This window comes from Dipodomys merriami, unplaced genomic scaffold (genome assembly GCF_024711535.1).
Source record: "Dipodomys merriami isolate MVZ:Mamm:240054 unplaced genomic scaffold, mDipMer1.0.p SCAF_16, whole genome shotgun sequence".
Classification (NCBI taxonomy): Eukaryota; Metazoa; Chordata; class Mammalia; order Rodentia; family Heteromyidae; genus Dipodomys; species Dipodomys merriami.
The window spans coordinates 16,488,445-16,512,254 of NW_027202937.1; positions in this window are offsets into that span (position 1 = coordinate 16,488,445).

The following is a 23,810-nucleotide window of genomic DNA, read 5'->3' on the forward strand; positions in this document are numbered from 1 at the left end:
AACTGACCTACTACCTAGTCTGCACTTCCAGAGAAATGGCTGGCTTGATTTTTTATTATTTCATTCATTCATTCATTCATTCATTCATTCATTTATTATTCCTGGCATCATGAGTTACTGATTTAATTTACTTCAATAATCTGTCTTGGGACTCCTTTAAGAACTTTGTCACAGTAGTTATCTTAAAAAAAACACCAAACTATGAATTGATATGAAATGGTAGTGTTGATGTGTCAATATTTCCCTCTTTACCATCATCATTGAGCCTCCTATCTGACCAGTGTGAGGCTTGACTGGATCTCTCTGAGTTAACGAATCAAGGTGTCAAGTCAGGCTCGTGTATTACTTCAGAATGCCACGAAGCCTGGCTGAGAGTCCTAAAATAGCAAGGAGCTCCAGAATGAATCATCTCAATTTATTTTAGGATTTCCAGTGAGCAATTTTACAGTTCAGTTCATCTAGTTTGAGAGAAGTCTAGCCAATGGGACTATGATGAATCAGGGTAAGAAACTTGGTGATGAAAAGGAAAACTTGATAGAAAGCAAACTTTTAATTTAGGAACTAGGTCAGCTTTATAGCTGGGTGAAGCTTCTTGCCACCTAGACAGTATGAGGTTGGATGTCAATCCAAGAGGATAGTCATAGATAAAAGCAGCAGCACTTACCTTATTTTATGTTAATCCAATGAATGTTGTTGCCATTATAGAAATAGAAAGGTAACAGTGTAGCAGTATAAAATGCATGGGAAATATGAACATATCTTCTAAGATAATGTAAAACCATTTAATGAGGAAACATTTGATTTCTCATATCCTTGCTTTACTCTTGTTTAAACTGGTTATTATCTTTCTTCCTCCCCCTTAACAATCAAATCTCTTTGTTTCTTATGGAAGAGAGTAAAAACCTTTATCATTACAGAAAGATCCACTATTTATATAGTGAATATGTTATATCCTCATGTGTGATGAATTAGTGATTAGAAAAAAAAAAAACTTACCTTGCCCTGCTCATGACTGCTTGTTTTGCACATTCCCATTTTACAAGAATTTTGTTACTACCCTCAGTGGTTCCTCTGAAAAATAAATCATTAAAAAGCCCATGCAGAATCACCATGTCTTGAAATTAGAAATTAAACTTGGAAGTCAGATCAGCTTAGAAAAACTGTAGAGGGAGTAGAGATTTTCTTTAAGGCCATGGTCTCTGGAGGGGCATGTGGAAGTCCTGGCTTCCTGGTGCTGACCAAACTCCTCAGAATCTCAAGACTCTGGATTCTTCCTTTTCTCATCCTGCTCCATGAGTGCTTTGGCTCAGTGGTGTTCATTCCCTCCACACTATTTTTTTTCTTCAATGTTACAGCTATCTAAACTGACAGAGTGACAGAGTTTAGATCTAAGAAAGATGACAGTAGACTTTGAACCCACTCTTTTATTGTGTGAAAAAGCAGATAGTAGAGGAAGTTAAACTACAATTTCACTATGGCTTAGAGAAAAGACGCTGACTGGACTGGTGCTAGAATCTAGAGCCACATTCTTCCCAGGACATCATTAACCTTTCCAAGTTGCCAGCCACTCCAGTCAGGTAGGGCAGGCACATTTTAAGAGGGACAATTCTGAGATTCCTGGAAGCTGAAGAAATTACTGGCAAGAATATGAAACACAATGAGATTGGTACAGCTGCTCTTTTAAAAGAGAAATGTCGTGTTGGAGGATCTTCAAAGTTGGGGGTCTTCCCCAAAGAAATATGGGTCCTATGGTTTCCCTTATTTGCAATAATTAGTATATGTCTAGGATAATCTTATCAGATGAGCAGAAAAGCTCAAAACCTATGTATATATGACCGTATAAGATGATGCTAAGTGAAATGAACCCCAAGATATGGACATAAGAGTTTTTTTTTTTTTTTGAATGTACTATGTTATTTCTTTGTTTCTTTTGTATGTTCTTTGGTATATCCCGTTGTCACTGTATTTGATTTTGGTACCTTGCATCTTGTATATACATTTATCTAATTTGGGAAGGGGAAAGGGAATAACAAAATGTGGAAACAAGGACACAGGATGACCCATTGTAACAATGATACTCACAAGACACTATGTTGGAAAACGTGTGTGTGGGGGATGGGGAGGAGTCGGGGAGGAGGGGAAGGGATAGTAGGAGAAAAACAAAGGAGGGGGTAACAATGTTAGACAAGAAATGTACTCATTATCTTCCTCATGTAACTGTAACCCTTCCCTACTGCAACTTTACAATAAAATAAAATTAAAAAAAAGACTGACAGAAGGGCTGGGAATGTGGCTTAGTGGTACAGTGCTTGCCTAGCATGCATGAAGCCCTCAGTTCCTCCATTCCTCAGTGCTACATAGACAAGAAAAAGCTGGACGTGATATTGTGGCTCAAGGGGTAGAATAATAGCCTTGAACAAAAGAAACTCAGGGACGGTGCCCAGGTCCTGAGTTCAAGTCCCCAAAAGTAAGAATGACAGAACTTTAGAAGATGTTTGGACAGATCTTATTCTGGAATCAATTTTTATAAATTGCATTGTCCAAGAAATTTGCCATGGAATTAAGAAAGAGATGTAAATTTTTTATAATTACCACCTCTGATCTTCATTTCTTTCTGTACCTCTCAGTTACTACATAGCATTTTTCTTTGATCAGAAAGGAATATTTTCCAATGTCTTTCTGGCTTATTGTCAATGATTCAATCCATTTCTCTTTATTTAAAATCTCGTTATTTCTTTTCCAAATTAAAATGACATTTACTCTGGAAAAGAAAGTTGGGGGGTCTTCAAATCCACACTGATACCACACAGTAGATGCTCCCTGAACTCGACCATTCATCATCCTTCACACTTCAGCCTCTGCTAATTCAACTCTGCTAGTTCAACTCTTCTATGAGATCATTCTTTCCAGATTCCACTTAGCATAGATTGTGTGGTATTTGTGTCACTGTACCTGAATTATCCTACCCCCTACCCCAATATCCTCCAAGTTCATCTATGTTTTCACAAATGACAGGAATTATTACATGTCAGTCAAACACCAATGAAAAGAAAACTCCACTGCAGTTAAAAGAAAATCTATACTACTTGGTGGTTCTGAGGTCTACCTAATCATCCAATGACAATCTCTACTTTAATTTCTAGATAATCAAAATTGAATATGGCTCTGAGCATGGAGGCTAATACCTGTTGGCTACTCAGGGGAAGAGTTGGGGAAGATTGAGGTTCAAGGCCAGCCAGTGCAAAATACTTATGATGTAGCATTTCGACTAATAACAGCTGGGCATGATGATGTGTGCCTATAATCCAACTAGGTAAGAAGTATAAGTAGATTGTGGTCCCTGCAAGTCAGGGTATAAATGTGAGCCTCTATTTGAGAAATAACTAATGCAAATAGGGCTTAATGGTAGAGCTCCTGAGTAGCAAGCTCAAGACTCTGAGTTCTAACTCCAGTACTCCCCACTCCCAAATTAATAAATATGGCAACATTTTATTTTCAATTTAAGTTTATTCTTCACGTCATCAGTTAACTCAAAATGTATGTTTTTTTGAAGAAAATTTAAAAGTTATAAAAGAGTTGGGAGAATCTAAAAATCTGAATAATTACTGCCCATATTTTCACCAAAGTCAATCACTGTTAACAAATCGATAACTTTGCCAAGTTAAAAATAATAGTATTATTTTCCTTTTGATAGCTTGTTTTCTTAGTGTAAAAGTAAAATTCCTTTGACAAAAACCTGGGGAAAACAGACAAGTATAGGGAAGAAAATATATCAACAATAAGCTTATACCTAGGGCTAGCCAAAGCACATCATTTCTTTCTAGTCTCATAACAAAAAATGCACAACTATTTTCCATATTGCTACTTAACCATAAGTTAACCAATAGAAAGCTAGATGTTACTCTTGTTTATCACTTGGTTAGATGGGAACCTTTCCATCAGCGGCTAAAATCTCTTTTCATTCAAGGCAAAGCCATGACACAAGTGACTCTTTTTTCTAAAGAAAGCTTTCTCCTATAATGGCTAACATTTTAAAGCCCATGTGGAACACAGACCATGAAAAAAGTGCATTCTAAAATGTCAAGACTAATTGTAGCTTCTTTCTCTGAATCTTTTTTTTTTTTTTGACATGTGCAGAATATTTAGAGATATGAGAGGCAGAGTAGGTGGTCTTAGATGGGTCTCTCAGAGATATGTAACATGGGACGGTGTCTTATAGAAACAAGGCTTATAGCTTAAACATCCAAAAGGGAGCATGTTTTCATTTATTCCAGATCAACATCTGAGATTTTCCCTCTGCATCATCTCTTTCTCTTAAGAAAGGGGGCAATTTATGGTCTAAGAACACAGAAGACCAGACTGATGGATTGACTCTCTCTCTCTCTCTCTCTCTCTCTCTCTCTCTCTCTCTCTCTCTCTCTCTCTCTCTCTCTCTCTCTCCTTGGTAGAACTAAACATTGAACTCAAGGCTTTGGGCTTGCTAGGCAGCCCAAAGTTCAGCCCAAACTGAACCATGGTTTCAGTTCATTTTTTCCCATTGGTTATTTAAGTGGTAGTGTCTCACTTTATGCCCAGACTGGCCTAGGCTGTGATCCTCATATTTGTGCCTCCCCATGACACTGGGCATCATGGACATGCTTCGTCTGTCGCTGGGATAATGGTCATGTGCCACTGTACCTAGCCATTGAGTGAGATGGAGTCTTGAGCTCTCTTTTACTTGGTTTAGTCTCTACTTGTGATCCCCCAATCGCTGTCTCCCAAGTAGCTATGATAACAGACTTGAGCCACCCAGCCAATAACTTTTGTTTTTGAAATATACCCCTTGCTGTGGTACCATTGTGTAGTGAATGGAATCATTCACAGCTTTGATGTTCTGCTCACTGCAGCCTACAGGGGATGCTCTCTTGAAGTTCCATTGACAGTTGCATTCCTTGTTTGGTACAGCTATTTCCTGGGGAAAAATAAACCTTAGGAGCATGGGCATTGTTCTTATGCTTTTTTTTTTTTTTTGCTATGAAAAATCATAGATCCTCTAACTGTTCTTGTCCTTGACTTAAGATGGGTTTACTTCTGGATAAACCTTTTGTAAGCTGGTATTATAAGACAAAAATACCTCTATTACACGTAACCTACTGAACATCCTAGATGAGCACCACAATCCGTTGTGGATTGCAGGTTCTTTCCTCGATTGAGTGTGTTGAGTTGTGGTTCATGGCTACTAACCAGCCTTACCAGAGAGGATCATGGGTAACCTGGGCAAAGATTCAAATACAGAATTCTCAGTATAGTTTCTGTGGAATGCATATTGCTTTTCCACCATTGTAAAGCACAGCTGCTAATGTGGGTGTATTTCCTTCAGCATTCTCAATTTCCCAAAACTGCATGGCAATGAGGAGAAATCTCCATTTTCTCTTTCCATTCTGTATGACAGAGAGGTCTGCAAAATATAACTCAACTCAATGACAATCGAAACTTCCATTCTCCTCCTGTGCCGCATAAGTTGCATGGCTGTATCTTTCAGGACACAAAAATGATAAGACACTCACCTCCCATTAGTAGACCCCTGTGTGTGCAAAGCCAGGTCTGTCTCCCCTGGATGGAATGTCACAGGCTTTCAGCTTGTTACCATGTTAGCAGCAGGAGTGAGTGAGCCCTCTCTGAATCATGCTAGGATAATAATAACCTATCCCAAGTGTTCTGAGCAGAAGAGTGTCTGAACTCAGTGGGGGCAATCTGTCATTTTTAAAAATATGTGTCTTCTCCCATCATTCCCCTGACAGTCCTGTTTCCTCCATTAAGTTGACTTCCTATTTTCCCTGATAAAGAAGGAAAAACATTGTGGTCAAGTGTCAGTGACAGATAAAATGAAGGACAGCATTTTCTGACACTGGCTGCCATGATTGCTAGACAAGTGACTGAGTCTGGGTCCATCGTGAACACTTCCTTCTTGATAAGAAAAGATTGATGAGTCCCAGTCCATTTGACATGTACTGTCTTTGATATACATCCATTCTTTCCAACAGTCAGTCACGTGGGTAGCCCTAGTTTAAGATGGTAGACTTTCAACTGATCTGAAATTTCACCCTGAATATATTTCTTCAAGAATTCTATCTATCTATCTATCTATCTATCTATATCTATGTATCTATGTATATCTCTATATAACTACTTATACATCTATGTATCTGTATATCTATGTATGTACGTATGTATCTATGTATCTATCGATGTATCTATCTTCTGTTATCCATTAATTCATTTGTTCATTCATTTATTCTCTCTTCTATTCCCTCTCCTACTTTTAAATCTACTTTGGAACTTGTAGAAATTCACCCAAAGAAGTAAAACAGGCTCTACAGGGAGGGTGGGTACCAGTGGGAGTGGGAAGGTCTAAAGAAGAGGGTGAATGAGGATGACTATAGTTGAAGTATTTTCATGCATGATATTGTTTTAATGGATGCTAATAAACATATAGAATGCTGACCATGGTGTCATGAGTGCCCTGTAAAATCATCTTGTTAAATAAAATGGAGACTGGAGCTTTCATGGCCCTCTGTGACTTAGTTCCCCCTAATTCTTGAATGAAACAGAGGATGCCTGAAGTATTTATCATGATGAATGAAGCTCTGTTCTAGGTTGGATTGGAGACAGGGTATCCTGTGAGGATACTTGCAAGTGAGGAAAACCAGCTTCCCATTCTATTCCTGGATGCTTTTTAAAATTTTGTTTTGCATTTTCCTAGATAAAAGATTCTTCTGTAAGCAAAACATAACCACCTAAATTTCTTTTAGGTGTGTGTTGAATTGAAGGCCTCTGTTTTTATAAATATATTGAGATGCAAGAGACAAGTCCATACAACACATGGCAGAATGTGTTGTTAGTATATGAAGTATTGGAGGACCTAGAAACAAAGGTAGTTAGGAGGGTATAGAGCAAGGCAGAGAGATGAGCAGTCATTTAGTGGTTCTGATCAATTTAAAATAGGCAATCTGATCAAATGGATAATGTGATTAAAACAGATGCTGAATAGCTTTCCTCTCTTTGTGGCAGTAGATCTCCTCAGTGGAACAGGGATGTATTTGTCCTGATGATTTAGATAATTACTTCCACTGTTCAACTTTACCTTCTCTGTATAACATTCACAAACTGTCCAGAGCTCTTTAAGAACTGAATTGTAAATGTTAGAAATGCTGTTTAAAAAGGAAAAAAAACCATTCACCACTATTCTCAAGAATACTAATACAAAACAGTTTTATCTTCCTTTGAAGCATAATTTAGCCTTCTAGATTCTGAAAAATATGAAACATGGATATATAATTCAAATAGTATCCAATGCATTCCTTCATCAAGTAAAATAAGTATAATTGCAGAGTTGGGAAACTATCACTTCTATCAATTATGGAATATTTTCATCCTCCTGAAAAGAAACCTTGTGCCCACCAGCAGTGACTTCCTGTTCTTCACTCATTCTTCCTTCCTGCTCCCCACTCTGCCTGCGCCCTGAACCCCTGGCCGTCCCAACACACATCTCTATGGATTTGTCTCTTCAGGACATTTCATATAAATGGACTCATGTATAAATCATGATCTTTTGTAACTGACTTATTTCACTTTGCAAAATGTTTCCTAAATTCACCTATGTGCTAGCCTGTACATATACCTTTTCTTTAATCACCATCAACTACTCTTGACTATTTACCATATGCTTTTAGTTTCACATAATTGTGCATAAACAATCCTGGCAGCTCTCTGTCTCTCTGTTTCTCTCTGTCTCTGTCTCTCTTGCCATTACTGGTGCTAGAAATCAGGGTGCTGTCCCTGAGCTTCTTTTGCTCAATACTAGTGCTCTACCACTTGAGCCAGAGCATCACTTTTGGATATTTAAAAAAAATTGGAGATAAGAGTCTCACACCAAGATCCTCAGATCTCAGCCTCCTGAGTAGCTAGGATTACCAGCATGAGCCACCACCAATGCCCAGGGTGGCTATACTTTTTAATATTGAAAACCTTATTTATCCTGTTGAGATATGAAAGTTTTTAAAACTGTCAGAATAATATTAGACTTACCACCAACTATTTAATACAAAGAGTAGTAATTTAAACAATCGTGTGGAATTATTATCCAGTTTATATATATATATATATATATATATATACACATGTATATATATATATATATATATATAAATAAGGTTTAAGGTTTAAATTTGAGTATTCATATGCATTGGTTAATTCAGAAGCCTCAATTGTGGAGATGTTGTGCCACCAGACCCTTTCAAGCCTATGCATCTCAAAGGAGTTAAAAATTCTATTCCCAAAAAATAGTAAAGGAAAAATCATGGTTTGGACCAAGAGAGCCATTGCTTTTTTCTCTAATGTTCACACTTTTCACTCACAGGATGCCATTGGTATCCAGAGGTCATGATAATTGTGGTCACATCACACCTGGCATGAAGACTTAACCCAGTTGGTTGCATTGGCAATCCTGTTACACTTACAATTTTGGAAGACTATTATGTCACATTCAACAAGGAAATTAAATGACTTTGAGAACCAATGGTTAACACACTAACGCAGATATTTCATGTGACCAGATACCATCTTTTAATCTTTATTTGTATCTGATTTTGCCTTTTCTCCTTTCTAGTATCTGTTTGGACAAAGAGTGAGTAGATGGGACTCAAAGAGACGAAAGGTTCTCCAACTATAGTCACACTTAGCTTTAGAGAAGTCTAAAGTGAGCTCTGTGAAGTTAAAGGTAAAATGAAAAAAATGAAAAAAATGAAAATAAAATGAAAATGAAAAAAAAGTCAAGGTAAAATGAAAATCATAGTAAAAGAATGGAAAATTCTAATCATGAAGCCAGATGAAATGCAAAAAAAACCCCCATAAAAGTATTATTGCAGGGCTGGGAAGGTGGCTCATTGGTAGAGTGCTTGCCTTGCATGCATGGGCCCCTGGGTTTGATTCCTCAGCACCACATAAGCAGAAAAAGCTGGAAGTGGCACTGTGGCTCAAGTGGTAGAGTACTAACCTTGAGCTGTAGAGCTGAGGGACAGCGCCCAGGTCCAGAGTTCAGGCCCCATGACCTACTATATATATATGTATAAATGTACATATATATGATTATATAGATATTATTGCAGGATGTAGATTGCAATTAAAATAAGAAGCCAACATATTACGTCTAGCTCTTAATTGCGTTAGCATTGGAGAAGTAATTAATGGGAAAATATGCACACGGAGCGAGTTATCTTGTATGTGGTGATTTGCAGGACCATTTAATTCATGGTGGGCCAAAGAGTTCATAGAACCAGAGAAGGCTAAATTGTATTGCTTGGTATAAAGTCTAATTGGGCAGTAGTGTAAAACTTATGACCTTCAACACAATATGCTTCTAGGAAATGAAATCAAACTATACTGTCTGCAAAGATCATTTTGAAAGATACTCAGTGAATCCCTTATATAGTGATTTTATGCTATTGTTATTTCCCTTCTACATAGAGCACAGAGAAGAAATGGATCTTTGCAATTATTTTTGAACCCTACCATTAACAGGTTCCATAGAGATTAAGAAGTAAAATGTGAATAACATTTTTGTAAGACTTGTTTGAAATGTCAATGTTATTTATTTTGGAAACAAAGAATTTGTTTAAAGTGTTGCTTTCATAGTCTTATACCAAAGGAGATTTTTAATATGAGTTTAAAAAGGCAGCTTTTGTTTATCATCTTCTTGGGTAATAGCCTACATTTAAGACAACTGATACAACTGGAATCTTGGACTAAATAAGGAATGTTGATTGAGGATTTGATTTGAGTGCATGTTTTATTCTGTTATACATCAGTAACCATCACAGAGATATTCTCCTGGCAGTAACAGCAATAAATCTCAAGCAGCATACGATGCAATTTGTGTCAACTGCCTCACTGTAGATGCTGAGGCAAAGACAACATCGCCCGAAGTGCTTTGAGCAATCATCCTTAACTAGAAGGGCTATGCTAACCACACTGTAAAATGACTTGGTTCAAAATGAGCAGGCTGGTAGAAGAGATGATTTAGTTCTGTGATCCGCTTGGAGACTGGGGTATAGTGAAAATCGGCTATGGACTGCTGGGTATTATTAGAAGCATGGAACACACTAGATCGGACTTGCAGTCATATTTTTATAAATAAGCCTGCTGGGAGCCGGTGGCCATTAGTGGCTCAGTGAGGCTACAAATGGCTCTTCAGCTGCAAGTCACTCCTTGCGTGGCTTCCCAAACACTGTGAAGAGGCGTAAAGAACAAGAACGGAGGGGTTACTTTTTTTCTTCTTTAAATGGTATAAAATGAAAGACAGAGTTCAAGAGTTTGTTTTGAAGCATCTCCAGGCCATGGGGCTTCCTGACAGAGCAGACACTGCCTTTCCCCTCTGATCATGACTACCACCACAGCCTTTGGTAATTCACTGAGGATTGAACTGATTTTGGTTCTTGTACTTTACAAAAAGAACACCCATAAACTGACTCTATTATTTAGTGTATGTGTGTATGGGAAGGTGCTGGGATTGAACTCAGGACCTTGCACATGTTGAACACATGCTCTACCATTGAACTTTAGCCTTCCACCATTCCCCCTGAGTAATCTTTCTTCATCGTATTCTATTAGGCTTGATGGGATGAGTGGGGAAGGAAAGGAAGTCACAGTCACTATCGCCACAGGAAGTTTATATGATTCTCTTTGTCAAAAAATGCTGAAGCCAATTGTTTCCAAATGATGTTGGATTAAAAAATCTAGTATATAGTAGTTTCCTTGGAATTTTAGTATCTGGATGAGACAGGGTAGGGAGGAAAGGAGAGGGAGAGGAGAGGGAGAAGAGAGAGAGGAGAATGGTGAGAAGAGAGAGGAGAGGAGAAAGAAGAATAGATCGGAGTCTAGAGTTTGTGACAAAGTAAAAGGGAAAATTGATTTTTCTGTTATCTGTTATCACAGGTTTTTGTTGATTCGATGACATTATGATTCTATACCACTCATCAACAAAATAACCCATGTAACCAATCAGTTTAGACCCATGTATAGTTCTTAGTGTTACATAAGAATATAATGGAAAAAAGACAGCCTCTTCAGTAAATGGTGTTGGAAAAATTGGTTAGTCACTTGTAGAAAACTAAAGCTAGATCCTTATATATCACCTTGCACTAGAATCAACTCAATGGATCAAAGACCTCGGAGTCAAAGCAGACACCCTGAAAACATTATAGGATGGAATAGGAGAACTCTAGGGCTCTTTGGCACAGGCCAAAATTTTCTTAATAGAGACCCAGAAACACAACAAATCAAAGAAAAGTTGGACAACTGGGATTGCATGAAGTTGCAGAGCTTCTGCATGGCAAAGGACATAGCTAGCAAGATGAATAGAAAGCTACGGATTGGGAGAAGATCTTCACTAACCATACAATGGACAAGGGTCTCATATCTAAAATATACTTAGAACTCAAAAAATTAAATCCCCAACAATGAATCCTCACAGAAACAACTGCCTGATAAATAAGTGGGCTAAAAACTTACAGAGAAACTTTTCTGAAGAGGAAAGAAAGATGGCCAATAGACACATGAAGAAATGCTCAACCTCCCTAGCCATAAAAGAAATGCAAATCAAAACAACACTGAGATACCACATCACCCCAGTTAGAATGGCTATAATCAAGAACTCTTATAACAACAGATGCTGGAGGGGATGTGGACAGAAGGGAACCCTACTGCATTGTTGGTGGGAGTGTAAACTTGTTCAACCGCTTTAGAAAATAGTATGGATGTTCCTCAAAAGACTCTACATAGAGCTCCCCTATGACCCAGCAATCCCACTTTTGGGCATTTACCCAAATGATTACAAACAAGACCATGCTAAAGCTACCCACACAACTATGTTTATAGCATTATTTACTATAGCTAAGATATGGAACCAACCCAGATGCCCCTCAGTAGATGAATGGATCAAGAAAATGTAGTATATATACATAATGGAATTCTATGCCTCCATCAGAAAGCATGACATTGCCCAATTTGTTAGGAAGTGGAAAGACTTGGAAAAAATTATATGAAGTGAAGTAAGCCAGGCCCAAAGAAACATAGGTCCCATGTTTTCCCTTATTTGCAATAACTAGTATATGTCTGAGACAAGCAGAAATGGTCAGACAAGTTGACGTTAGGTGATGTTTTTCTTTCTTGCTATTGTTTTTAACAGATTTATAAGATGATTTCTTTGTTGCTTTGTATGTCCCTTCCCCATGGTATAACCCCTGTTTTCACTGTATTTGATGTTGGTATAATTTGAGGAGGGGAAGGAAAAAAACAAATTGTTTAAATAGGGATACAGGTGGACCCATTGCAACAATGAGATGTACAAGAGATTATGTCGAAAAACTTTACAACTTTGGCGGGGGAGGAGAGAAGGGGATTGATGGGAAGGCAGGGATGGTAAGGGGAAACAAAGGAGGAGGCAACAATGCTTGATAAGAAATGTATTCAATTCCTTGCTCATGTAATTATAACCCCTCTGTAGGGTATTTTCACAATAAAAACTTATTAATAATAATAAAAAAGAATGGTTGGTCAAAGTTTTCATGTTTCCTCCAAATTGTGATTATGGGAGGAAAATTAATTTCTAGGTTGGATTGCAGTTACTAAAATGGATGAGATATACCAATCTTTTTACTTTGTTGAATCATATGTGCACCTGTTAGTTCCTGGGCTGTCTATTGAAGGGGATAAGACAATCTCTGATCTCTATTCATGAACCTCATTGTCTGAATCAGTGGGATGTGATAGATAATAAAGAACAAGAATATAGAAGAAAAGGGAAAGTAATGCAAATGCCTACAGGTAGCCTACCTTGCCAAGCACGTGGGATAAATCTCTACCAAATAATAAGTACTGTTTTGGTATGGAAGAAGAAAACATTGCAACAGAAATTCATGCCATGCCAAACTTAAAAGCTCGATCAATAGAGAGAGCCTTTTTAGTTATGTTTATTCTTGTGGGCAAACACTGAGATTTCGATGTGAGTTTTCTGAACTCTGAAACATTCTGCATTAACCCAAGTGTGAATGAAACCTCAAATCTCACAGACTGAGAAGTTCACGGTAGCTTTTGTTATAGCATCTGAGCTCTCCCTTTTATGAGCATCTGTACCTTGATGCTATCTTCCTCTTTGCTGTGACATAGACAAAGGGGTGCTCACCAGAATGGAGAAGAAGCTGCCACCATGTTCTAGGATCTCCAGAACTGAGAGCTGAAATATTTTTTTTTTCTTCGCCAAATATCCAGACACAACATTTCCTTATAGTAATGGAATACGGATGAAATTACACTCACTGGTGTCCCAGAAATTGGTTTAGTGATTGAAAGGAATGTGCAACCTGTAAATTATCTTTTAAAATCTTATATGAATTGACTGAGCAACAGGTATAAAAGAACTTGACCTGCCCAAGATGGTTGCGAGCAATGAATAATGTAATAATCGTACTGTAATAAGGCTGATTCAGATTGTAGGGAGAAATATCAATGTGGGGAAAGATAAAAAATTAGGCAGTGTATGGTGATGAAAACATGTAAGCAGGTAATTACACAATATTTTCTCCAGCGGATATACTTAACTGGCTTGAACACATTTTAATACATTATAATCCAAATAATTTATTGGATGTTGTAGCCCTGTGCTCCTTTCCAGCTATCATTTCATCAAATTCTCACAACTGCACGGGAGGGGGTCTTGCCTGTCACTTTTCCAAAACAGTATGGTATCACGTTTTCTAAGGCAGCAATATTTCAATGGCTCACTTTCAGTGCCAGGAACTGTGGGTGATGTTTTATTTTATCTTAGGAACATTTTTCTCATGTTCTGTAGTCACAGGCTTAATGTCATGCCCTGGTCTTGCTTCACAGAGCAGCAAATGGCAGGACTGAACTGAGATCAACTGTGGGGCATTTGACAATTTACTTTAAAATAATGATCTCAGGCTCTAAAGGGAAATGGTCTCCGATATAAACAATTTTGCTTGGTGAAGGCCAAGGACAAGATAATGTTTATTCAGTTACTCTTGGTCCTCTTGAGTGTAAAGATAGATGATCACAAAAAAGGAAAGAGACATTTAGACAGGTCAGCACTCCCCAGATCCTGGCAAAACTGTGTTTTCTTTTTCTTTCATTTTTTTTTCCTCTCCTCTCTCTCTAGCAATGCTTTAAATAAGTCTATTTAGTTAGACTGCTGAAGTTAGTTGCTCAAAGTAAATTCAATGCAAAGGGAGAGTCACATTTTCATGGCTGAATACAGACATCTTATTATATGAATGGATATCTGTTTGAAGAATGACAACACATTTGCCTTCTTGTACTCTGATATGTTAATACTACCCCTCTGCCACTCCACTCCAGAGTAGGTATCTATGTGTGTGTGCGTGTAAGTGTGGTGTGTGTAAATGAGAGAGAAAAAAGCTTTTATGATTGTTCTTTCATGTGTACAGCATTGACTACATTGTTTGGCCTCATGTGTTGAAATGTAATATCTCATGTGTGAGATAGTGAAGGTTTCTAGAGGTGGGGCCTTTTGGAGGTGATCAGGTTGCATAATTTCATCAGGGTGGAGTCTCATTATTAAATACTAGTGCTTGATGAGAAGAGGAAGAAAGACCAGCGAGCATGCACATGCACATGCAAATACACACACACGTACATGGACATGAATGTATGTACACATACTCTTATACGGTGGAACTCTATCATTTTCAACGGGATGGCTTTTGCCTTCTGACTTTTCCAGATGGAAAGAAATGTCCAGATACATGACTTCAGCTTTACCTCCAAAAGAACCATGGGCCTGCCCTGTGCTAGTGGCTTACGCCTGTAATCCTAGCTACTAAGGAGGCTGAGATCTGAGGATCATGGCTCAAAGCTAGCCAGGCAGGAAAGTCTGTAAGACTCTTATCTCCAATAAACCTCTTAGAAAACTGGAAGTGGTGCTGTGGCTCAAGTGGTAGAGTGCTTGCCTTGAGCTGAAGAGCTGAGGGATAGTGCCCAGGCCCAAAGTTCAAGCCCCATGACTGACCAAAATAAATAAATAAATAAAACAAAAGAACCATGGGCCAAAATGTACTTCTTTGCTTTATAACATTCCCAGTCTATGATAGTGTTTTGACTAAGGGGAAACAGACCAATACAGCTACAATGAAGGACTCATGCTTTGGAGATTTTTATTTTGGGTTGTGTTCTGTATATGAATGGTACACCTATGTATAGGTTTATCCCATTGACTCTAGGTGTCCTTTTTCTTTTCAATTCTGAAGTTCCAGTTTATTAAATGTTTAGCAAAGTAATTCCCTGACCCCAAGTAGACAAGGCATGGGTAAAGGGGGTCTGTTACTAAAGAGCATGGAAATATTAAACAAAGCTGTCCAGATTTCTTCATTGTAAAATTTCTAGAAACACATTTTATGCCAATTCACATTTTAAGCCTTCAAGGGATAGGATATTTTGTACAGTTTTTTTTCTATTCATCATAACTTAAAAGTCTTATCTTCTGCTCCCCACAGACTTATGGAGGAGTCATTATGAGTTAGAATTTAGGAAAAGTACCTTTAAAACAAAAGCCACCTGAATAATTTTATTTTAGGGTGCTCTATCAAGGGGAAATGGGTAGACAAATGAAGAGAGAAGACAGGGAAAGTTCAGCCAAGAATCCAATGTATATTCTATAAAATTAACAAGAGCTGAGGGAAGGGGTGGCTAGGGGAGGGAGGGATGAGCAGGTTGAAGGGGTGACATTGATCAAGACATAGTGTATTTGTAAACTACTTTGTTAAATGGCACAACTACTGCATGATAATAAACATTCAAAACAGGAAAAAACTGATTTCTTCACCATTTGAAATAAATTATTCATGACTTTTTTGACATTGCATTATAGGCTTAGATGTTAAATATTGCTATTCTGAAGGTCTCTGCTTGCTCTGCTCTGGAATTATCACAAGCTTCCTCCAGATGGAGGTGATGCCTTGCTTATTTCTTCATGATTGATGGTATTGGAAGAGAAAATATCACATTTTCTACCAATGATTTTTTTCCCCTTTAATAATCATATTATCGAAATGTTTGCTTATAAAAAGCTTATATGAATACAAATATGACGTAAGTAGATAATACTTAGTGATAGTCCAGAAAATGTATTAGTAAATATTAGAGGAATTAAAAACAAAAGAAGTTATTTCCTGTTTGAGAAAATAGGGAAGGGAGAGGGAAACCCAAAGAGATCACTGGCTTATTTTAGTAAGTCAGTATAAATTTGATAAGATATAATTAGGAAAATTCATGACAATAAAATTTTAGTTCACGCTAAATTATGAGAAAATAAAACTTTAGCAACAATATATAGAAATTTAAAAGAAATGAATAAACAAGAAATAAAATATTCTATATTCTTGGAAAAACATCTGGTTCATATTAACAAAAAGTTATTAATGACCTCCACCACATTTACAAATTAAAGAAAAAACCCAGAAAAGTAGTTGATAAATGTTCTAACACATAAAATTTTCAAAATATGTTAATAACACAAATATTTAATGTCATAAATATTCAAAATGTTAGAATAAAATATTGAGTATATTTAGCCTCTTAATATTTAAACAGTTTTATGAAGTCAGAGACAACAGGAATCATAAATGATGACACATTTTGATATGTGTTATAACATTTAAAAAGTTTTCAGAAAACACCACAAGTTTAAAAAAGTAACAGGCCAATTTATTACAGCCTTAAAAATATAACTGTATGCTACCAATCTGAAAGAAAGAGCAACTCAGTGGGAACATGGAAAACAATATAAGTTGGTAAGTGTGGAAAAGGAAACAGAAATCGGTCAGACAGACATAAAAGGGTCAACCGCACTGATATCCCATGGTAGCAAAATGAAAGAAAGTTATTTGAAACCCAGTCAGAAATGACAAATTGCAAAGACAGATAATCAGGTGTGGGAAAGGTGAGAGAAAACAGAAACTGTCCTATTGTTAGTGAGGACATCAGTGGAATGAGTACTTCGGTAGGGCATTGGAAAAATGGTGGTTCACACCTGTAATCCTAGCTACTCAGGAGGCTGAGATATGGTTTGAAGACAGCCAGGGTAAGAAAGTATGTGAGACTCTTATCTACAATTAACCACCCCAAAGTTGGAAGTGAGGCTGTGGCTCTAAAAGCTCAGGGACAACACCCAGGCCCTGAGTTCAAGCTCCAGATCAGCCAAAATATGAAATAAAGTAAAGCTAATAGTACATCGGTATTTTGGTCTGGCATATATCCATTTATACATCTCTTCTGGATGTAGGTCCTAGAAAATTCTAGAATACGTCATTGCAAACACAATAGTACTATTTGTAAGACAAGGACGATCTTTCAAATATTTATCAAGAAGAATATGGTGCTGAGCACTGATGGCTCACATGTGTAGTCCTAGCTACTCAGGAGCCTGAGATCTGTGGATTGAACTGCAAGGTCAGCCCAGGCAGAAAAGTCTATACAATTTTTTGAAATGTCCATTTAACCACCAAAAAGCCAAAAGTGTAGTTGTGGTACAAGTGGTAGAGCTCAGCCTGGAGCAAAAATACTGATTATCCAGGCTTGAGTTTAAACCCCAAAGAAAATAGAAAAAGAAGAAGAATATGCTAAGAGCTTACTCATGCTATAATATTGTAGGTCAATTGAAAAAAATGACATGAATATATAGGAACAGATTTCAAAACACCCAAGATCTGGTCAAAACAAAAACAAATTGTAGAAAGTTATACAGGGTGTGATGATATTTCTGTGAGCTCAACCTCCCACAGTATTGTACATGTTTATATATAATTTTCAAATATGTATTAATGACTAATACAAAGGTATGTACTGTGCCCTTCACAAATATGTTTGGGGTGGGGATTATTGTTGGGCTTCAAAAACGAGTTCAATTTATCTTTAACAAAGATAAAGATCTCAATAAAAAGTGATGGAATGCTGGATGCATGATGGGTTATGAGCACATACATGTTTGATAACATTCTGGTAGAGAATTTAAGAATTTCCCCAGTGAAGTTTTTCCATATTTGCACACTTACAGATCTGCTTAAACCATCTTTTATTGTTCTTTCTCCCTAATCATTATTCATCATGGATGTAGTACCTTGTTAACATCTAAGTCTTTTAAAGCCATGGTTACATGCATGTTTTAATTACATATAATACATGAATACAAGAATGTAATTTTAGAAATATATATCAGAAAGGAATTTGATTTTTTGAAACAAACACATATTTTTCTTTTTATAGGTGTACATTTCAAAGGAACCATAAAAAATTCTTTCTTTGAGTGACTCAAAACAAAGTTAGAGAATATTGCTAGAGTATAGCGGGGAGGAAAAGGATTTTTATTGATTGCTCTAGGTGGTTGTTCAAATTTCCTAAGAGGCCAGAAAATGACATATCATAACACTAAGAAACTTAACATGTATAGGGTGGTTTGAAAGCTCAGCTTTGATGTGAAATAGATCAGTGTTGGCCTTTCTCTCGCTCTCTGTTTTTCCTCCTGAGCTGTAATTTACAAAATTCCAGAGTCTGAACAATTCTACCATTCACCTTCTGAAGTTTACACCTCGGTGGCCAGCAGACTCACAGAAGAAAATAGGCCCTTCTCCCTCAGTAGCAGGAACATTGTCAACCCTGAGTAAATAATCATGGTTTTGGCCATTTTACTCTAGTATCTGACCATGAATCTCTGAAGGTTGGGTTCTATTGCTGACTCATCTATTTTTATCTCATAGGTGCAACTCATATTCTTCGTTTCAAAAATTTTAAAAAATGGTTAGTAATCTTATAAAAGATTAGTTTTAGGATATTGGTGATAAAGAAAATGTGGTAAACCCACATGAATTCCAAGTCTTGAATTCTGTAGTGAATACACTCTTTAATCTAACATAATGTAATGGTTACCTCTCTTCCACCCCAACACAAGAAAATGTTTCTTTCTTACCATTTCTAAATTTCCTTGAGCCTGAATGCCTTAGAATCATACAGTAAAGGAAGTTTACAGATATCCATCAAAATATCTAAGTCTTTCAGAGACTTTTAATATAATTTACCACCTCATTCTTCTGTATTGCTTTAGAAATGAAGCACAACATCCTGCTAAAAGAAACCAAGTAATAGCCCATCTAGGATTATTACCCAGTAAAATATTGGAACAGGACCTTACTATTCTTTAAGCTAACACTTGTCTTTCTCAGATACTCAGTAATAGTTAACACTAAGTATTGTTTGAGGAAAGGGAAGGACTTTTAGATATAGGCCACGTGCATTTCATCTTTATACCCTCTTCCTATAAGAAATGGGCCCATCAGTCATACTGTTGCTAAGCTACACAAAAGGTATTTCTCTCCTATCACCAACTATAGAAAGACTGAGTCACAATGGAAAAAAAAACTCCACCTGATAGAAAGCAACAATAAGCTTTTGAGATTTTTTTTCACCATAATAAGCCAACAGTTATTTACATTCTCATACATCGAAATCTAGGCTACTGGCCCATTTGTGCCTGGCATTCTCTTTTCAAAGGCAGAAAACCACATGAATGGAGAGGCTACGCACCTCAGGCTTTATTCTTGTTTGGAAGCCTTTGTGGACTGCATTCAAAACGACTGTGCATTTTGGAAATCTTTCTTTATGGCTTAATATTCCTGAAGATTCATTGATAAAGTATAGGAAGAGATAAATTAGCCACAACAGATTTCCTTTCAAAGAAGCTTTCAAAAGTTGTCATATAGGAGGCAGGGAGAAATGTCTGCACAGTCTATTTAGCTTTACAGCAAAAAATAAAGTTACCATTCTATGTCTCTATGGCCATTTTTTTTTTTTTTTTTTTGGGTCCGGTCGTGAGGCCTGAACTCTGGGCCTGGGTGCTGTCCCTCAGCTCTTCAGCTCAAGGCTAGCGCTCTACCACTTGAGCCACAGTGCCACTTCTGGCTTTTTTCTTTTTGTTTATGTGGTGCTGAGGAATCGAACCCAGGGCCTCATGCATGCAAGGCAAGCACTCTACCACTGAGCCACCTTCCCCGCCCTCTATGGCCATTTTGAGCCATTTAGAGAGTAAATTTGTGTTTCTAGGCCATAGAGCATGCTTATGGAGTGAGTTGAAAAGACCAACCTGAGTCTGCGCCCACACCATCCTTTATGTCTTCACGATTCCTTTTCCCATCTTAGGGAAAGATCACTTCCTGAGTATTTTCATTGCATTCTGTCATCCTCCAGTTGCCCTCAGCATAGGGTTCGGTTTTGTTTTCTGAATAACCTGTGAGCTCTTTAAGATGGAGGGCTCTGTTATATCTTCTCTTCTGGGATTGTTCTCCATCTGGTGTGTGTCTGCAGCACCTTGTTTCTGACAAATCTGATCAAAAGATCATTTCTCCATGAGTCCAAATATATGACCAAAGGAAGGACTATGTCATTTTGCGACAATGTTGTTGTCTTCTTGTATCTTTGAAGGGAAGTGCTTGCTAATTGGTGCTGAGTGAATGAATGAAGCGAGTGTGGTGCATAACTCGAGCATCCTCAGGCAAGGACCAGTGTACTCACAGACTGTTCTTTGGGCCCTAGCAGAGAGGTTCATTCCTTCCTTCCCAGTTTGTTCCTGGCAGGCATTCAGTCTTGTCTCTCTAGTGCTTAGCAGAATGCTGGAGGTTACTTTGAATGATGTGTGTCAGTTTAAACACTTGTGTAATATCACACAATGGTGGGTTCTGTATCAGGAACTAGCTTTCCTGAAGCCGGACCACCCTGCCTTTTCCTTAGATACTATACAATAATTTAGAAATGAAGCAAGCTTTGAATCCCGTCAGATTAATTGTTTGTGGCTGTCCCTCTGATTATACCTGAGTAGTTAATAAAGTGTAGTAATTTAATTGGAGTGTCTTCAAAGTGTCCCCTGAACTGGTTTGCATTGCTATGATATAAGGTAGTGACCTCATTCATACATCTAGAGAGGCTGAACATGAACAAAGGCTACAAAAAGGTTTTAGCCTTTTCCACAGCAAAATTCTTTTTTGTTGTTTATTGCTTTATTTGTTGTGGCAGAGTCATACTCTGTAACCCCAAGACTGGCCTCAATTTTGCTTTGTAGTCCAGGCTGGTATCCAGATAGGGTCCTCTGTTCTTCAGATTCCCAAGTGTTGGAATAATGGTTGTGCTCTACTATGACTTCAGCCACAGCTAATTCTTAACTGTTTTCTTCATTCATTGAAATAATGACATGAAAGTTGAAACAACTTTATAGCAAGAGGGAAGGTTGCTATATGCTCTCATTATACCTGGCTCACTGTTGAGTATTACAAAATAATAGCATAGATCTAATAGCTTAAGATATTCATATGGTTGAAAAAGCCCTACTTTTTTTTTCTAGGCAGATAAAGTTGTGTCAGTTTCCTTTCCTGGATGAAAACAGTTGTATTTACTCAAGTTCTTGTTTGCCAGTAAATCCTAAAAATAGACACACGGGATCTTGGGGATGATCCAATCCAATTCTGTCATAACAGATGAGGAAACTGAGGCCACAGAAATTGGACAATTTTCCAGGGGGGATGTAATTGGTAAAGAAGCTCAGGTCTTTAGACTGGTGGTCCTCTACTTCATAAATACCGTGCTCCTGCTTCTCCGTTCACTCAACAGCTTATTGTTCAGCCCCTCTACCTCACCTAAGGGAAGAACTACATACTTCCATTGAGACTGGCTCTTGTTTGATCTAGGGAGAAATTGCTCATTTGAGTGAATGAAAGAACTTTCAATGCTGTTATTCACATACCTTAAAAATACCAACCTGTTTGAAGAGTGAAAGAAAGAAAAGTAAAAAGCATCTGAGGGCAGACCACTTAATAAAGAGATTCTTAGGATTTATTTCCCTGTTGCCATGACTGCTGTCAAGTGACAATGGGCAACAAAGATGGTGTCATTTGCATTCCAGTTGAGGTCTTATTCTTTTCAGTATGCTCTCCCTGCTCTTTTCTGTTTATAAGAAGAAAAGCCATTTTTTTGTTCTTAGTTTCTTCATCTGGGGTATTAGAAAGGTACTAGGCCTTACTTCACAGGCGTATTGTAGGAATTAATGTATGAAAGTGCTTTGGGCCAATGCCTAATAATCATAAACTGCATATGATTATTAACAGTTATCATTGATTGCCATCATCATTGTCGTCATCATCATCATCATCATCAACAACAACAACAACATTATCATGATCCTTCATATTTTCTGGCCACCCTTTCTGGGCACCCTATTGGGACTAATGTATCCCCTTCTTAAATGCTATGGTGTGCATACTTTATGCCTATTTGAGACAATGTTGTTAGTTATTTTATCATGGACTTATTAGGATTTTAAATTTTAGTTCTTTTTAAATATTGGACTTTTAAATATTAGTTAAGGATCTATATGAGTCAGAGCCCATTCCAATGTTAGAGAGTAAAACTGCCTGACCCCTGCTCTCAGGCAGCCAGGAAGCAGAAAAGAATGTGAGAAGGACTAGGGACAAAGAATAATACCCTTCAAGGTTTTGTCCCTAGCAATCTTCTTCCTCCTATGAGTCCCCAGATCCTGAACATTGCCTGAAGAATTCAACACAAGTGCTTTGTGGAGACACTTCAAATCTGAACCACCATGTAACACCATTTTTTTTCCTCCAACAGACATAGTTAGTTGCTTCTTTCTCATGCTTTCTCATTCTTTCCACCAGTTTACAATAAAGACTCTTTCTCTTTCCTTGGCTGTGAAATCCTATTGAATCAGTGGTCTTTTTTGCCTCTTCATCCTGCACTTGTGATATATTCTCATTGCTCTCTAAGTTCTAGTCCCATTGTATTTCCAGTACTGAGCACAGTTTATGGCACACCATCATCAATCAAGATCATGGGATGTTGTTGACTAGTAAAAAAGATGATTAGGGATTAAAGGTTTCCATTAAATGCAGGATTACCAACTGCAATACATATACTAAAATGGGAACAAAGCTCAGAGCACAAAGGACATAAACAGGATGTGAGAGATGCCTTCTCTGAGAAAGCAGTGTTTAATTTGACACTGGGAACATGCATAATAAATAGTGCATAAAGGCAGAAAGCATATCCCTAGTACTGAGCCTATGTGCTCAGGCTCTGGGATGAGAAACAACATGATATATTCAAGCACCTAAAAGAATCCCAGTGCACCTGAAGTATGAGATATTAGCAGGACAACAAGGAAGGATAAGCAGGGAACATACGATGTTTTCCCTCCTCATAGATTATGACCCTTCTGTGTGTTATATATGTAGTATATATGTGGTATGTGTGTGTCTATGTACTCATTTTAATAGCTAGTAGCTATTAGCAATCATTATGTAAGCAGGAAGGATTTGGAGTGAATGCTTTCCCTCAAGGTCAGCTTCATGTAGCATCTGAACACCAGCAATTACCCAGCATAGAGAAAAGCTATTTCAGTAAGAGCCTGGCTCCAATAACAGTTGGACAGTCATCACATGTTCCTGGAATCCCCTTTTCAATCAGCAGACCTTCATCAACCACACTGTGTTCCTTAGGGCTCAGCAATCTGAACATGTAGAAAATGTCCAGGTCTGAAAAAGTTGAATGAAACAATCTGGTTACAGTGAATTTCATGAATAGTAGGCATCGTTTTACAGTATGAAAGAATTATCTGTCTTGAAAGGTTTAAACAAGCTCTACTGTGAGCTTGGTTCAAGGAAAATAATCAAACACCACTACCAACA